At 41.9% G+C, this 16,994-nt stretch overlaps 1 protein-coding gene across 2 annotated transcripts in view; it reads right to left on the bottom strand.

Annotated features, from left to right (window-relative positions):
• Positions 1-16,994, bottom strand: part of ARHGAP6 (Rho GTPase activating protein 6) — a 624,152-nt gene that overhangs the window by 126,439 nt on the left and 480,719 nt on the right. The window contains exon 1 of one of the 2 annotated variants that reach the window (XM_006835636.1): positions 8,599-8,906. The exons of the other annotated variant lie outside the window; for it this stretch is intronic. The gene's annotated coding sequence lies outside the window, so the exon portion shown is untranslated. Of the gene's footprint in view, positions 1-8,598; positions 8,907-16,994 lie in introns of those variants that run through there. 2 annotated transcript variants of the gene reach the window in all.

The following is a 16,994-nucleotide window of genomic DNA, read 5'->3' as shown; positions in this document are numbered from 1 at the left end:
GGAGCAGACAGCCTCATCTTTTCCCCCACAGAGCTGCTGGTGGATTTGAACCACTGACCTTAGGATTAGCAGTTCCGTATTATCCAACAGCAGTACCAGGGCTCCTTATATCACACGCATCGTGCCTTAAATAAGAAACTGGATTTCTGGGGCTGCTCAGAAACCTAACCAAACCATGGCACGTTGTATCAATGTAGAAAAAAACGTTGGAGGAATTTGAACAAACTGCTAAGAAACAGTCCTTTGAAACAGAGCCTGTTTATAAGCTGAGAAATGTTAGTACACGAGGGGAGAAAACAAACGTGATACAATCTGACCTGGAAACAAGTGAATCCATGACTCCCACACCCACCAGCCTGCTTCAGAGCAAAAGACAGGAACAGCAAGGTCAATGTCCCCGGCTGAGCCTCATGACATAGACCAAGGAAATGAGAAGCAGAACACATGGAAGGGGCAGAGCCCACCAGCACGGCCTTGAATAAGTCTGGCTATTCCTCTACTCTCCAATGCGTGTTCCAGGCCAGCATTTTTCTTCAGTGACTGTCTATCTAATAAATCGGTGACTCATTTTAAGGCTCTCTGGATCTAGTTTGTGGCGTAGCCCTCAGAGGATGCTTTCCCTCCAAAGGATTGAAAATGGATGATTTCGAATGTGTTGATAACTGTGGGTGAAATTGAAAGAAATGTAAGTTTCTAAGTAGACTAAAAGCTTTCATAGTTGTAAAATTATCCTTTTCTTTTGAGTTGGGAGTCTTGATGTGGCAATGTAGGACCAGCCCTGGACTGTTAACTGCAAGGTCAGTGGTTCAAACCCAGCTGCTGCTCCTCAGAAACCCTACACAGAGTCACTATGAGTCGGAACCATCTCAGTGGCACTTAACAACAACAACAAAAAGCAATATAGTCATAAATTAAAAAGCTGAGCACAGTGCTTCTCCACCACAAGCAGTTTTGTTTTCCAGGGAAAGTTTGTTTCTAAGATAAGCTTGACAGTTCAAAACCCACCAGCCGCTCCTCAGGAGAAAGATGAGGCTTTTTCTCCCATAAAGATTTACAATCTCAGAAACCCTATGCTGACTTGCTATGAGTCAGAATTGACTTGACGACTAGTGGGTTTCGGGGAGACACGTTTGTTGTCACATTTAGAAGGGTGTGCTATTGGCAGCTAGTGAGTGGAGGCCAGGGATGCTGTTAAACATTCTCCAGAGCATAAAGGATTATCAGGCCTCAAATGTCAATAGTTCAGACCTTGAGAAACCTTGGCATTGACTTAGGCCCAAATTACACAGAATCTACTGATACTGATGATGTCAGGAGATACAAACCATCATGTATGCATTTTCTTTATCATTGAAGTCATGCACTTTATACAGCGTTAGGCATCAGTGTGTAGATTACACATGGATTACTTTGTATGCCAGGTAAATCAATGAAGAGAAGCCTGTGAATTATTTTCTTTCAAAGCAGTACTAAGAAGCAATTTATAATTTTTAAAAAAGGCTCAGTACAATAGAATCTTAATTAACTGAAGAACAGCTCACCAAAAGTGCTAACTAAAGCGATTTCCTTTCCACCAAAAGTATACGTCTCCATATTTAGAAAAGACAAATCAAAATACACATCCATCCATACATACACACAAACTCCACAACAATCAAACCAGACCGGTTTCCCCATGAATTAAAATTGATTGAAATAATTTTGGTTTGGGTTTAACACCACATTGTTTTCTTATGTCCTTGGGATAGTGTCTAATTGCAGCATCTCTTGAACCTCAGCCAACTGTGAAGTCCCCAAGGCCAACGGAGTGCCAGCCGAGAATGAAGCAGTCTGCTCCAAGGGCGGCCTGCAGACCTAGGGTACAGCAATCAACCTGGGGCTGCTTTTTCAACCTGGGCTCAACGGCAGGTTTATGGAATTAGGGTCTCAAACAATGGGGTCCACCATCTTCATTGCAAACAAGTAACCCAGATGATAACCATTTTTGCACAAGAAAGTTTGAGACCCACTGGAGTGGTGACGAAAACCTGGGTTCAAATAGTTGTGAGCTTGTTGGCAAGAGACTAAACACCTCTGAGCCTTGGTTTCCCCATGAAGAGGATGGAGCAAAGCACAAGACTTCTCTCTCAAGTTTGTGGGGGATGCTATAATACAGTGCAGGCGAATTTCTTATAGAGTTGTTGATTAGCTCCCAGCAAGCCCGGCATAAATGGAAATGGAAATGATAACTAATAATTGGCATCCCAGTCTCAAACCTGGCAGAGTCCCTGGAGAGCACAATAAGTTAACCACTCAGCTATCAATAGAAAACTCTGAAAAACCACAGTCACTGAGAACCCTGTGGAGCACAGTTCTCCTCTGACACACACGGGGCACCATGAGTGGGATCTAGTTATGAAAACTCATCCACTGAGAACCCTGTGGAGCACAGTTCTATTCTGACACACGGGACACCATGAGTGGGAGCTACTTATGAAAAATCATCCACTGAGAACCCTGTGGAGCACAGTTCTACTCTGACACACACGGGGGCGCCATGAGTAGAATCTAATTATGAAAAATCATCCACTGAGAACCCTGTGGGGCACAGTTCTACTCTGACACACACACGGGGCACCATGAGTGGGATCTACTTATGAAACATCATCCACTGAGAACCCTGTGGGGCACAGTTCTACTCTGACACACACACGGGGCACCATGAGTGGGATCCACTTATGAAACATCATCCACTAAGAACCCTGTGGAGCACAGTTCTACTCTGACACACACACGGGGGCACCATGTGTAGGATCTACTTATGAAAAATCATCCACTGAGAACCCTGTGGAGTCCAGTTCTACTCTGACACACACAGGGACACCATGAGTCAAAATCAGCTCCAGGACAAAATGATTTTTTTCAAATAGGACTGTTTTGTTTACACCTTAAGCTCTTATTCATGAATAAACGGCTCTACTATGTAATAGACACTCAGCTTTCTAAGTGGTGACAAGTCAGTCAGCTGTACTGTGGTTTCATATGGGAGAGAAGCTGAAGAAAACACCAGATACATAAGTTCTTTAAAAACAAACAAACAAATCATTGTGGTCAAATATGTTATGTCTCATAAATAATCTATAACTCTACACTGTAGGACAGAGTTAAAACCCCCCGTGCATTTCCAAGACTGTATGCAAATCTTTGAAAAGCAGACTGCCAGCTTCTTTCTCTCAAGGAGAGGACAATGAATTTGAATCATCGGCTGTAAATCATGCTGCTGCTACTGGTTGTTGTGTGCTATTAATTTGGTTCTGACCAAATCTGCATAGGGTTTCCGAGGCTGTAAATCTTTATGGGAGCAGAAAGCCCCATAAGTCTCCCGCAATGTGCTGATAAATTAGAACTGCTGACCTTGGGGTTAGTAACACAGGTTGAAATCCGCTATGCTACCCGGGTTCCTTATAAACCATGCTGTTGTTGTTAAGTGACGTCAAGTCGGTTCAGACTCATCATAGTGACCCTGTTTTCTTTTCCTGTTTCCAAGGAACAGCTAGTGAGTTTGAACCACCGATCTTGCCTTCCAAACCAACCTGGCACTCCGGCGCATTAACCCACAATGCTGGTGTGCTAGGAGTCCATAAACTATGCTATGTGTTAATTATTTTTCATTGTTTCTGATGGACCCAAACCATAGTATTAGCTGGACAACTAATAAAGAAGACCAAAGAAGAACTGATGCCTCAAAATTGTAGTGTTGGTGAAGAATATTGAATATTTCATGGACTACCAGGAGTCCTGGTGTGGCGCTGTGGATTAATGTACTAGACTGCAAAGTCAGTTTGAACTGCAAGGTTGGTGGTTCAAGCTCACCACTCACTCCTTGGAAACCCTCTAGAGGATTGTTATGGGTCCGAACTGACTCGACGGCACTTAACAACAACAACAATAATCAGAAGAACGAACAAATCTGTGTTGAAAGTACAGCCAGAATGCTCTTTACAAGCACGGTTGGCAGGACTTCATGTCACGTACTTCAGACATATTATCTGGAGGGACCAGTCCCTGGAGAACGCCATCATGCTTCAGAAAACAGACCCTCAATGAGATGGTGAATGACACAGAGGCCGCAACACTGTGCTCAAACATCATTAGGATGGCACGGGATCAGGCAATAGTTCGTTCTGTTGGACACGGGGTACTTGACAGTGCCTCACAACATTACCATGGCCAGCTGTCATTTGTAGTAATTAGTAAAATGAGCTTGCCATATGATCACAATGCATTGCTTAAGAGTGGCCTAAGTTTAAATACCAGGCCCACAACCAAGATTTCTGAAAAGGGCTGCCAAGTTCTTCATAACTCCAAAATAAACACGGCTCCAATGACAAGGAACTCCGTTCTTCACGAGCTTCCGGGCCAAGCTGAGGGCATTAGCGTAGCCGGCACACCCCTTGTTGGACTCCTGAAAGAGGTTACTCCTTTGTGATCAACAGGATGACATTTGTTCATTCTTTCTTTCTTGATTCTTCTACCCCTCCTTCACAACAGATATTTTTTTAAAAGTTAAAACTTCTACTACATCGTATATATTTTATAGGTTTCATTTGTCTATTGTAGGTTTGTTGTGGTTTTAAATAAGTAGAAATTTATAAAATTTTGACAACTGGTAGAATTGGCAGTCCAATTTTACCTTTTCTCTTCATATAACAGCCATTGCTTGCTACAAGATACCCCCAACTCCCCAACTACAAAAGACAGCTGCTATTAAGTCAGCCCTAACTCATGCCAACCCCATTTGTGTCACAATAGAACTGTGCTCCATAGTGTTGTGGGTTTTTTTTGTTTTTTTTTACTGTGAATTGAGTGATAATTTACATGGGAAAACATCAGTTTTACACTCATCATTTCATTGCAATGATTACAATCCCTTCCATGCATCATCATTCAACAGTATTTGCTTCTATTCTCTCTGTTTCTGTTTTTGTTTACATAGGGTTTTCAATCGCTAATTTTTCAGAAGTCAATTCCCAGAATTTTCTTCTGAGGCCCCTCTAGGTAGACTCGATCCTCCAACCTTCCAGTTAGGAGGCAAGAGTGTTAATTATTTACACCACCCCAAGACTTCCACTGCTACATGAGAAGTGTCAAAACATGTCACACATAATACCATCATAGAAACCGCCCCCCTCATTCACTCAACAAATTTAAATGAGCACCTTCTATATGCCAGGCATTGTTCTAGGTCTCTAGCATTCATTAGTGAATAAAACAAAGTACCTGTCCTCACAGAGCTTCCACTCCAGTGGCACGAAGCAGATATAAAATGATACCGGTAACATAACACATGAGCACATGCCATAGAACATTCTAGAAAAGGAGAAGCTTGAGCAGGGCGAGGGGAATCAGGAACGCTGGGAGGGCAACTTGAACTTGACATGGGTTGCCAGGGGAGTCATACTGAGTAGGTGACATAGGAAAGGAAGTAAGCCAGATGGCTATCCGAGGGAGAGGATACTAAGCAGAGAGGTGAGTTCACATAAGGATGATATGGGGTAGGCCTTAAAAGCAAGAACTGGCCAGCTGAACTGCCTGGGTTTGAATCACAGCTGTGCCATTTACTAACCATGTGGCTTTGAACAAGTTACTTCCAGCCAGCACACCTCACTTTTCACATCTATGAAATGGGGGTGGTGATAATGGTGGTCCCTATCTCATAGAATTTCAATAAGGAGTAAACTGGTTAATATTTATAAAGTGCTGAGGACAGTTCTGGTAGATTTTAAGCCCTTGTGAGAGACAGAATGGAAGAACCTTGCTAATGCAAACTGTCCAGCCAAAGATTGGTAAACTACAACACCTGGGCCAGATTTGGTTTTTGTAAATAAAAACCACTTTTTTTTTAAACAACAAATATTTGTTAAATTTTTACGAATTTATTTTTGTAAATAAAGTTTTATTGGGACACAGTCATACTCATTCATCTGTGTATTGCAAATGGTGGCTTTCATACTACACAGGCAGAGTTGAGTATTTGCCACAGAGACCATATGGTCCACAAAGTCTAAAATATTTACCATTTGGCCCTTCATAGAAAATGTTTGCTGACCCCTCGCCTAGAATAAAAGGAATGGCTTCTATCTCTTCAATTCTACTCCTTTGCCCTTTTAGTGTATTGTCCATTTCTGATATTCTATTATTAATCATTTGGACCTCTTTCTGTAGGTTTTGAATTGTTTTGTCCCCACTGAATAACTATCATCTTGTCTAGATGGGTCTGGTGAAAGGAGATGAGGATAAGATTTGTAAGATTCAATAGTGAATAACTGTTATCATGACTAATCGCGACTGTCACACTTGTAAAGGTAGAGGTTTTGTAACAAAAAAAGAGGAGTGGTTAATCTTACAGTCCAGAAACAGAGGACCCTAGGACCATCAAGAGAGGAACACACAAATAGAATGCGGGACCTTATCCAGAGAAGCAGCAGCGCCAGAGATGTAGGCAGAGATGGGGGCATGGAGAGGGGGCACAGCTGAGGACTCTAGATTCATCAAATAAAAAGAGAAGGACTAAGAACTGGTGGCCAGGAGCAGACTTGCAGAATGTGCCCTTTGGAGATGTAAATTATTACATATGCCTGAGTGGGTTTTTTTGATTGTGTGTTTTTTTAAAAAGCTAAAGTGATAGAGAGAAATACTTTTAACTGATGGTATATGGAAGGGATTATAATCAATGTAATGAAACAAGTTATATGAATGGTTGAATGTGAAACTGATGATGTGCCCTGTAAACTTTCACTCAATCCACAATAAAAACCTTAAGTTAAAAAACAAAAAAAATGAATGGCATATCTATGATTAAGATTTGCCTTTAGAACAACATTTTCTCCTCCTCTCCCAAGATTGTGTTCCCCTAGTAAACAGCACAAAGAGTCTGTAAAGAAAACACACAGCATAGTAATCATTTTGTATATTAGAAAGTATGTAAATGTCAGGATGAGATAAAAGTGGCTATATGCTAATGGGCAATTCTTCTGGATTATTGACAATTAAACCAAAGAAGCAGAAATGAACACCATCAAACCTAGTGCTGGGTCAACACTGTTTAGAAAACAAATATCACTCTTGTTTTGTATGTAGTGAAAACATCCTTTCCAATGGGAACCAAGAAGGCAACTTCATTTCTGTTGCTCCTCAGTTGAACCAGGAGTTTTGGTAGCGTAATGGTTACGAGTCAGGCTGCTAACCTCAAACTCAGCAGTTTGAAACTACCAGTTGTTCCACAGGTGAAAGATAAGGCTTTCTGCTCCTGTAAAGATCTACAGTCTTGGAAACCCTATACAGGGCCACTATGAATCGGAACCAACTTCATGGCACATAACCACCATCAGTTGAACTGGTTTACCTGCCACCAATTTAATCCTTAGTCTTAAACTTCATTTGAATGTTGAATTTGTTGCTGTTGCTTGTCATCGAGTTGATTCCCACCCACAGCGCCACACCATGCATGATTGGGAAGAGGTAAATCGGCCAGCAGGGATCCAAGGGTCATGGAAAACAGAAATAATGAGAAACCCTCTCAATGACAGGAGCTTACCTCTCTTTCTAGAATGAAATTGATTAACTGAAATTAGACAGACAGACACACATTGTGTGTTAGATACTGTGCTAGTTAATGTTCTCATTCTTTGCTTGATATTAACTCATTAAAGTCCCTAAGGATTACGTTACCATTGTGGTTGTTGTTAAGTGCCGTCTAGTTGGTTCCGGCCCATAGCAACCCTGTATAGGGTTTCCAAGGAGCAGCTGGTGAGCTTGAACCACCGACCTGGCAGTTCAAACGACTTTGCTGTCGGGCTCATTAACGCACAGCACCACACCAGGACTCATTAGTAGCCCCATATTGCAGAAGTGAAGACTGAGGTCCAGGGCTTAAGTAACTTGTCAGGATCACACACCCAGTAAGTGGCAGACTTGAGATTCACAGCCAGGCAGTATTTGAAGTCGATGACAAATCTAGACCTGTAACCATTTCTTTCACCATCTCTCACGATCAACCAGTTTTAAATCTCAGACTTTATAAAGGGGCAGGGCAACCTGCAAAATCTTCCAAAATTTTAGCAGAGTGGGAACCTTCTGCCTTTTCAGTAGGAGCCACGCCCTTATAGCCAGGTAAGCCAGTCTATGTTTAAGCATCCAAGAGTTTAAGGTTTCCTTCTTGTGCACCTTAGATTTGTGTTGATATTGTCTACTCTCCGAGTTGTTATCCAAAGCCCATATTTCAGAATTCCTTTTTTCTAGTCACACACAGCAATTAAAACGTTTCCACGACCCTCCCAGAACTCAAAACAGCTAGTGTCTAAATTGTTTGGAGAAAACAGCCCCATTCAAAAGTTCAATTTAATCAAGCTGCTCCAACATCATTAATCAATCTAAAAATAAAGTTCCCCCAAATCTCTCTTGGCACCAACAATATTTAGCTACCACACATGTCAGATGCTCATCATTCCAGTTATTTCTTTTCCAAATCACAAGATGGATGTGAAAGGATCACATAATACTATCATAAGAATTTTCTGGAAAAAAAAAAGTATAAGTACAGAGGTACATATTGCTTACCCATTAATTAGATTCGGCCACGTCTTTGCTGTCCTCTGCAATTTAACTGAACTTGGAGTTTAACTACACTTGGAGTAGGAAATCGAGACTGGTTAACAAAATTGTTTTGTTTGGTGAGCAATGCATCCAAGAACGGCAGATCCTACAGAGTGTCTGAGAACGGACCAGCTGCCATTGCTGTCACTGCCACGATACCTTTTGTTGCCAGAGACCTCTGTTCTGACTACTGTGAATCTTGGGACCGAAAAAAATGCAATCTTTTCATCGGACCATTGAGAAGTTCCTGTCTCTTCAGAACGCAGGCAGGCTGTGTCATGAGTGTATGTGTATGTGTGAGTGAGTGTGTGTGTGTGTGTGTGTGTGTGAGAAAGAGAGAGTGGGTGGCTGGGGGGGAGATGGGGGGGGAGAAGGGACAGAAAGAATGCAGAGAAATTGAAACTGGATTTCCTGCTTACTTTAACAAGCTTATTTTGAAGAAATACACTGAATTTAAGAAAGGTTCCTCTTCCAAAAAAAAAAAACCTCCCTTTTTTCCACTGCAATCTACAAATGGTAATTGGATTATAACTGTGCAAACTGTCCTTATTAGGAATCAACCAAAGAATGCTGGGAGCCTGGGGTGAAACCCTCAAGAACATGATAAAGTGCATAAGATGCTTCCTTGGTTTAGGGCAAATGTTCCATTTTTAAATTATCTGTTTGAAACCACTGACTTCTTCATTTGTCTAACACCAGCCACAAAAAATTAAAATAAAACAAAACAAAAAACTGCTCATTCTCTTTATACTGAAACCTACACATGCTCACATGCTCTGAATTTCCTGATCTTTGTGGAACAATAGTCCTTGAGAAGTTATTCATTTCCTGAATGGAGGTTGTGGAGGGCAAATCGAATGTTGCCACTCAGCCAGGTGAAAAAGGGTGCAGCTGGGGGGTGGGGGGATGGAGGGGAGGATCACAAAGAGCAGAGGGAAAAGGCAAGATGCAACCCATTATCCCCCCCCACCCCCCCAACCCCCCACACACGGGCCCACTGTTAATCACCTTGATGGCCTGGTGTTCCACATGGAACTGACCCCAAGACAACTCTAAAAGACATGTTTGTTTCCCAGTCGATACAAAGTTATCTTTCATGGTCCCAAGGGAATATCCAATAAAAGAATCACCTTGATTAAAACTGGCAAACTGAAAAATGGTTTCACAAACAATATTACGTCTCACTGAAATTTTAGGGGCTCGTTATGATTTGAACCAGAATTTTAAAACAATGAAAGATGTCGGAAGGTTTCCTTTATGAGACTGGTGAAATTCAAAAAAAAGAGAGAGAAAGAGTAAAATCTACCTGTTATAGCATGTTGTTACTGTGTGTTGTCGAGTCGGTTCCAACTCATAGGGATCCTGTATAGGGTTTCGAGGTTATAAATTTTTATGGAAACAGAAAGCCTCATCTTTTTCCCAGAGTGGCTGGTGGGTTTGAACTGTTAATCTTGTGTTTAGCAGCCCAACATGAAACCCACTATGACACCAGCACTCCACTTGTTAACAGCATACCTCTACCAAAAATTTGGAAATTATAATAATACTTGTAATCCCACCAGATAATACTGGCTATTCAAAATTCTGCATTATTGAATGAGGGTAGAGTGTCGCTTAAAAGTATTTAATACATCATGTAAGTAGTCTTGGTTGTACAACAGTTAAGTGCTCAGCTGCTAACCGGAAGGCTGGAAGTTAGACCCCAGACAGATATTTCATGGCAGAAAGGCCTGTCAGACAGCTTCCACAAAGATTATAGGAGGAAAATCCCATGGGGCAGTTCTATTTGTCACACGAGGCTGCCACGGGTAGGACTCAACTTGGCAGCACCAAACTACAATATATTATTTAACAAGAAATTAATGAAAAAGCAGCTCATTGTTGGGTCTGGTGAAAAGAGATGGGGATAAGATTCTTATGATTCAATAGTGAGAAATTGTTATCCTGACCAATTGCGACTGTCACAACTGTAAAGGTACAAGTTTTGTAACAAAACCGGGGGAGTAATTAATCTTACAGTCCAGAAACAGAGGATCCTAGGACTATCAAGAGAGAAGAGCACAAGCAGAGTGCGGGACCCTTTCCAGAGAAGCAGCGACACCAGAGATGGAGGCAGAGATGAGGACATGGAGAGAGGGAGCAGCTGAGGACTCTGGAATCATGGAAAGAGAGGGACTGGGTGCTGGAAGCCAGGAGGCAAACTTACAGAATGTGCCCTTTGGTTGTTTAAATGATTATATATTCCTGAATGTTTCTGTGTACACCACCCCCCAAACAAACAAAAAAAGTAACTCATTGCTATTAAAGATATCAATTTTTTTCATTGATAGGTGAATGATCTTTATGAATCAACTAAAGCAACATGTCATTGTGACTGATCATTTGCTAGATACCAGATGTTGTTCTAAGCATTACAGAAGTATTAACTCCTTTAAAGGGAGCACAGTGGCTCCATAGGATAAGCACAGGATTTCAAACTACAAGGTCAGTAGTTCGAGCTTACCAATCGCTCTTTTGGAGAAAGATGAGGGTTTCTGCTCCCACAAAGATTGAAAAAGCCTCAGAAACCCTATACAAGGTCGCTATGAATTGGAACTGACTCAATAGCACTTAATAACAACAACAAACTCATTTGATCTTCACAAGAATTCTAAGTAAATTACATTATGTACCCTATATTACAGATGCAATAAGCACTGGTGGCACCATGATTAAATGCTTGCTAATGGGAAGCTGTTCCACAGGAGAAAGATGAGGCTTTCCGCTCCCGTAAAGATTTACAGCCTCGGAAAGCCTGTACAGGGTCACTATGAGTCAGAACTGACTCCAAGGCACATAACAACAACAACAATGGGAAGGTTGATGGTTTGACCTTACCAGCCGCTCTGTGGGAGAAAGATATGGCGGTCTGCTTCCGTAAAGATGTACAGTCTTGGAAACCCTATGACACAGTTATACTCCATTCTGTAGCATCGCTGTGTGTTGAAATCAACTCAACAACAGTGATTTTGGTTTTGGCATTACAGATGCAGTTCAGAGAGTTTGAGTAACTTGTCCAAAGAGTCATAGCTCATAAATGATGCAGCTGTGATTCTGACCACCATAAGGCTGAGAAATTAACTGGAGGACACAGCACAGGTCCATGGTTCACATGAGTAGGAGCTATGGTGAAAGTGTCCAGGGAGAAATAGACACAGGCAATTGAGTAACAACACTCATCGAAGACTGGGTTGGTCTGTTAAAGCAATTACTTCATGGAGAATGTTTCCCAAGCAGAGGACTATGTCTTTAAACAAATAAACTCAAGAGATACTGTCTTATGAAAGTTCTGGTCTGGTTTTAAGACTAGAACCAAGTCAGGCCTTGAGAAGAAATACAAAAATAATGGAGAAGTTGTGTATTTTTGGCATTCTTTGGAAATATGCATTCAAGTCAGGAAAAGGAAGCATACAGATAAGGAATTCCCTCCAAGATTTAAGTATTAACTCTAAGTTGAACTGGTAAGAGGCCAAGAGAGTCCCCCAAATAACCTTGAGCATAAATATCAGGAAGGCATTACAATTTTCAACCTATGGAAGACTTTTGCTAACCGGAAACAATGCTGAGGGAAAAGCAGCCACCCTTGACCCATTTGACCCCTCAATAACCAAAACTGGAAGTCAAAGACTTATAGCCCAGAATCCGTACCATTAGCATTACCTTCTCCTTGACCCTGGACACTGCATTACTTCTGTTTATGCCATTGGGGAACATTTGTATATTTCTTGTTGTTGTTAAGAGCTGTCGAGACAGTTTTGACCCATAGAGACCCTGTATAAGGTTTCGTCTGGTGAGCTTGGTGACCAAGGAGCGTCTGGTGAGCTTGAACTGTTGACCTTAATACAGAGCCTCTCTGCCAACCGGTTTAGGTGAACACATTATTGATTACAACACTCATTTGATTAAAACCCTTTGAGATCTCCTTCAGCTACAGGAAAACCAGTTCTCATCATATAGATTCCAACTCATGGAAACCTAAGTCATTTTCAGAGTATAACTATGCTTCAAAGGATTTTCAATGGTTGATCTCTCAGAAGCAGAACACCAAGTTTTCTTCCGATATATCTCTGGGTGGACTTGAAACTCCAACCTTTGGGTTAGCAGCTGAGAATGTTAACTGTTAGCACTACCTTGGGACTCCTTAGCTCTAGGGCAAACTAGGTCCAGGGGCGCTGTGGGATATGGTTCAAACCTACCAGAAGTCATTCATCAGGAGAGGGATGAGGCAGTCTGCTCCTTAAAGATTTACAATCTGGGAAACCCTAGGCAAGGTTGCAATGTGTTACAACAGACTGGATTGGCAGTGGGTAGGACAAAGTCTAAATTCTTTAGCGTGGCATCTACTGCCATGTTTGCTAATTAAATAGGATGCAAGCAAATAGGTTCTGCATAATAACGACTAATAATAATAAATCTGAAATGTACTAGGCATGTATTAAGTGCTTTCATTAGGAGCATGTATTAGAATGCTTCACGTATGCCATGCATTCAATCCCTTCCACAACTCCACTTTACAGAGGAGGTGATGGAGGAACAGAGAGCTTACAAAAACACAGTCAGAAAAAGACTGGATGCCCACTGTCTCCTTTTGGATGTGTGTGTGGGTACTTAGCTAGACTATACTTCCCAGCTGACTGCAGTTAGGAGTGGTCATGTGACTAGGTTCTAGCCAATGAAATGTGGGGGAAAGCTATGGCTTCATTTCCAACAATGGCTCATAAAAACTCGGGAGACCACACCCAAGGCAACTCTCAAAGCCACAGAGGTAGCTCCAGCTCAGTCCCCAACTAGTGAGTCTGTAACAATTCTGAGCCTCAGTCACCTGCTCTGTAAAATGTGAATAAAACGAGTCCTGTGGGGAAGATGGAGTAAGACAACTTAGGTTACACACATGATGAAAGACCTGCTTCACACTCCCAGTCCAAGGGTTTGATCCCACCATGTACACACACACACACACACACACACACACACACAGAGAGAGCGAGAGAGAGAGAGAGAGAGAGAGAGAGGCATGTACAATCAATTCTGTAGTGAGTAAACATTTGGAATTCATAAAAACATGTTCCAAGCATGGGATAACTGTATTTGACACTGTGAAGACCATTTAGAAAAATGTTAGGAAGTTAAATGAATAAATGTGCAAATCTAAGTTTTAAAAAATATTGAACCTAACTTTTTAGTGAGTGTTCATTTTTAATATTAATTTCCAAGTCACTTGTTAATATGACAAGGAACTAGGTACTAGTGAACACAGATGAATATCATTTTATTTGTAAAAATAGCAAGACTCAGAATTCAATGATATTAATATGAGGAGCATAATGTCCAATGCTTAGACCCATCATCTCTTTGCTGGTCTTTTGTTGAATTCTAGTGCTATGGCCTTGGTGGCACAGTGGTGACAGTGTTTGGCTACGAACCAGTCTTTCGGTGGGAGAAAGCTGTAAAGATTACGGAACCTGGTAAACCCTATGGCACACCTTGACTCTGTCCTTTAAAGTTGCTATGAGTCAAAAGCAACTCAAGAACAGGGAGTTTGGTTTGGGTTCCTAGTCTAACATGCTCAAATCCCAGTTTCATTCACAGACACTGTTGATTTATGTATATTCACATTTTCTACCTGAGTCTTGTGGCCGTCTTCTTGACTAAGAATGTGTCTGTGATTGGCTACCCAAAATGGAGGGCTACAAAGGAAAGAAGTGACTGGCTTACAAGCTTTGAAGAGGGAGCCTAGTTCCAGAAGGTGCAAGGAAAGGTAGAATTTCCACTAAGTGGTTTCCAACCTGTGTGGGCAGGGCTGATGAAAGGAGATGGGGATAAGACTCTTGTGGTTCAATAGTGTATAATTGCTCTCAGGACTGACTGTGAGGGTTGGAAAGGTAAAGGTTGATGTTTTGGAACAAAAGGAGGGGAGTGATTGATCTTGCAGTTCAGGAGAGGAGGTCCCTGGGACCATCAAGGGAGAAAAACGGAGTACGGGACCCTATCCAGAGAAGCAGTGACACCAGAGATGGAGGCAGAGATAATGATGTGGAGAGATGGAGCGGTTGGGGACCCTAGACTCAGGGAGGGAGAGGGGCTGTGTGCTGATGGGTGGGGGGCAGGCTTGCGGGGTGTACCCTTTGGTTGTTTGATGATGCATGGAGGGGATTGTAATCATTGCAATGAAATGAAATAAGATAGGATGAATGTAAAGCTAATGTCTTCCCATGTAAACTATCACATAATTCACAATAGAAACCTTAAGAAAAATGTGCCTCTAGGTAACATTTTTACTGTTGTTGTTGTCATTGAGTCAGCTTGGAATCCTGACAACCAGAATGAAATGTTGCCCAGTCCTGTGGCATCTTCAAACTCCTTCCAATTTTTAAATGTAAGACACAATAAATGGCACCCCATTAGAACCATGAGAAATTATAGTCAACAGAATGGCTAATGGACTAAGAGTCATGAGTGACTCACAGCACAGAGAAGATAAGATGGGAACTGTGCCCATTCCCAGGGGATTTAGATATGAGGAGAAAAACAAGTATTTCTTGTGGATATACTATGTGACCAATATTTTTCCAAACCCTTTTGTGCACTGGCTGATTTAATCATTAAAACATTTTATGAAGTAAGTTCTATCACTCTATCCATTTTACCCTGTTCTAACATTCCTGCTCTTTTCTTCACTTCTATTTAATCATTTAATAAAGCAATAACTGGTGGAACGGTGGTTCAGTGCTTGGCTGCTAACTGAAAGGTCAGTGGATCAAACCCAGCAGCTGATAAGCGGAAGTAAAGACCTGGCATTCTGCTTCCATAAAGATTCCAGCCAAGGAAACCCACGGGAGCAGTTCTGCTCTGTCCTATAGTGTTCCTGTGAGTTGGACCCAACTCAACAGCAACAGGATTATAGAAGCATTGGAAAACAATTAAGGTTTCTAGCTCTGCGCCATTTCTCCCTGGCTAGACTGCATAGCCCAGGAGGAAGAAAACAAAGTGCAGACAGCTTAATTAATTTGTCCAAAGGCACAGATCGCAAGTAGTACAGTTAGGAATCAGGGACCTCAAGTTCAGAGTTCATGGTCTTAACCGCTGCCCGATGCTTTCTCATTATCAGTACACATCTTTCTCTCCTCCTCAGGAAAGAATCTGAGAATGGTAGCAGGTATGAGCTAGTCCTAGGGTAACCAAAAATCCTTGCTCATTTCATTTTTTTTATAAGATAACCTTTGAAAGTTTCAATGGCACTTAACAACAACAATAGTTTGTAGAATATTGAACCATCATCGGTAATAAATTACTTTGAACACATTAACTGAGGGATGCCAAAGGTCTTCTTACAGGTGCTGCCATAAGCCTTCCCCATGTTTTGGATCACAGAGAAAATGTCATGGATTGAAATGTGTCCACCCCCAAAATATACCCTGAAGTTCTAATCTCTGGACTGTGAAGGGGACCTTGTTTGGCAATAGCGGTTTCTTATTTCTTTTTTCAAGGGAAGGAAGTCATAGGGGAGTAGGGTGAATCCTAATCCCTTCTGAGTGCTGTCTTATCATAAGGGAGAAGAGATACACCTCTGGGCAAAAAAAGAGGTCATGTGAAGATGTACCAAACCAAAGAACTCCAAGAAATGTCCTAAGCTAGAACATAGAAGAATTGATGCATTTGAGTTATGGTGTTGGAGGAGAATACTGAAAGTGCCATGGGCTGCCAAGATCTATGTTGGAAGAAGTGCAGCCAGAGTGCTCCTTGGAGGCCAAGATGGCCAGACTTTGTCTCTCATACTTCAGACATGTTGTCAGGAGGGACCAGTCGCTGGAGAAGGAGATCATGTTTGCTAAGGTGGAGGGTCAGAGAAAAAGAGGAAGACCCCCAATGAGATGGATTGGCCAAGTGGCAGCATCGATGTACTCAAGCGTGGCAACAGTAGTGAGGTTGGCCCAGGATTGGGCAGTGTCTCATTCTGCTGTACATAAGGTCGCTATGGGTCGGGACTGACTCGATGGCACTTAACAACAACAACAACAACCAGATGCTGGAAAAGACAAAGACGAGTCTTCTCCTGAAGAGGACAGAAAGAGAGCATGGTCTTGTCTGTCCCCCAAGTGTGGTGTTTTGCTATGACAGTCCTAGGAAACTGCAGGGCCATGATGAGTAAACCATCACACAAAGTATCAAATGAACATTGGAACTCTAGCATCTGGAACACACAGTGCTTCCTATAGAGTGATGAGAAATGCGCGAAGAAATGGACAAAGGAAATCCACTGGATCTTTGTACAAAAAGACAAATTGCTTAAATGAAGGCCCCCAATGACAGACACTGGAGAG

Source organism: Chrysochloris asiatica, unplaced genomic scaffold (assembly GCF_000296735.1).
Source record: "Chrysochloris asiatica unplaced genomic scaffold, ChrAsi1.0 scaffold00018, whole genome shotgun sequence".
NCBI lineage: Eukaryota > Metazoa > Chordata > Mammalia > Afrosoricida > Chrysochloridae > Chrysochloris > Chrysochloris asiatica.
This window is presented reverse-complemented; position numbering and strand designations above follow the sequence as displayed.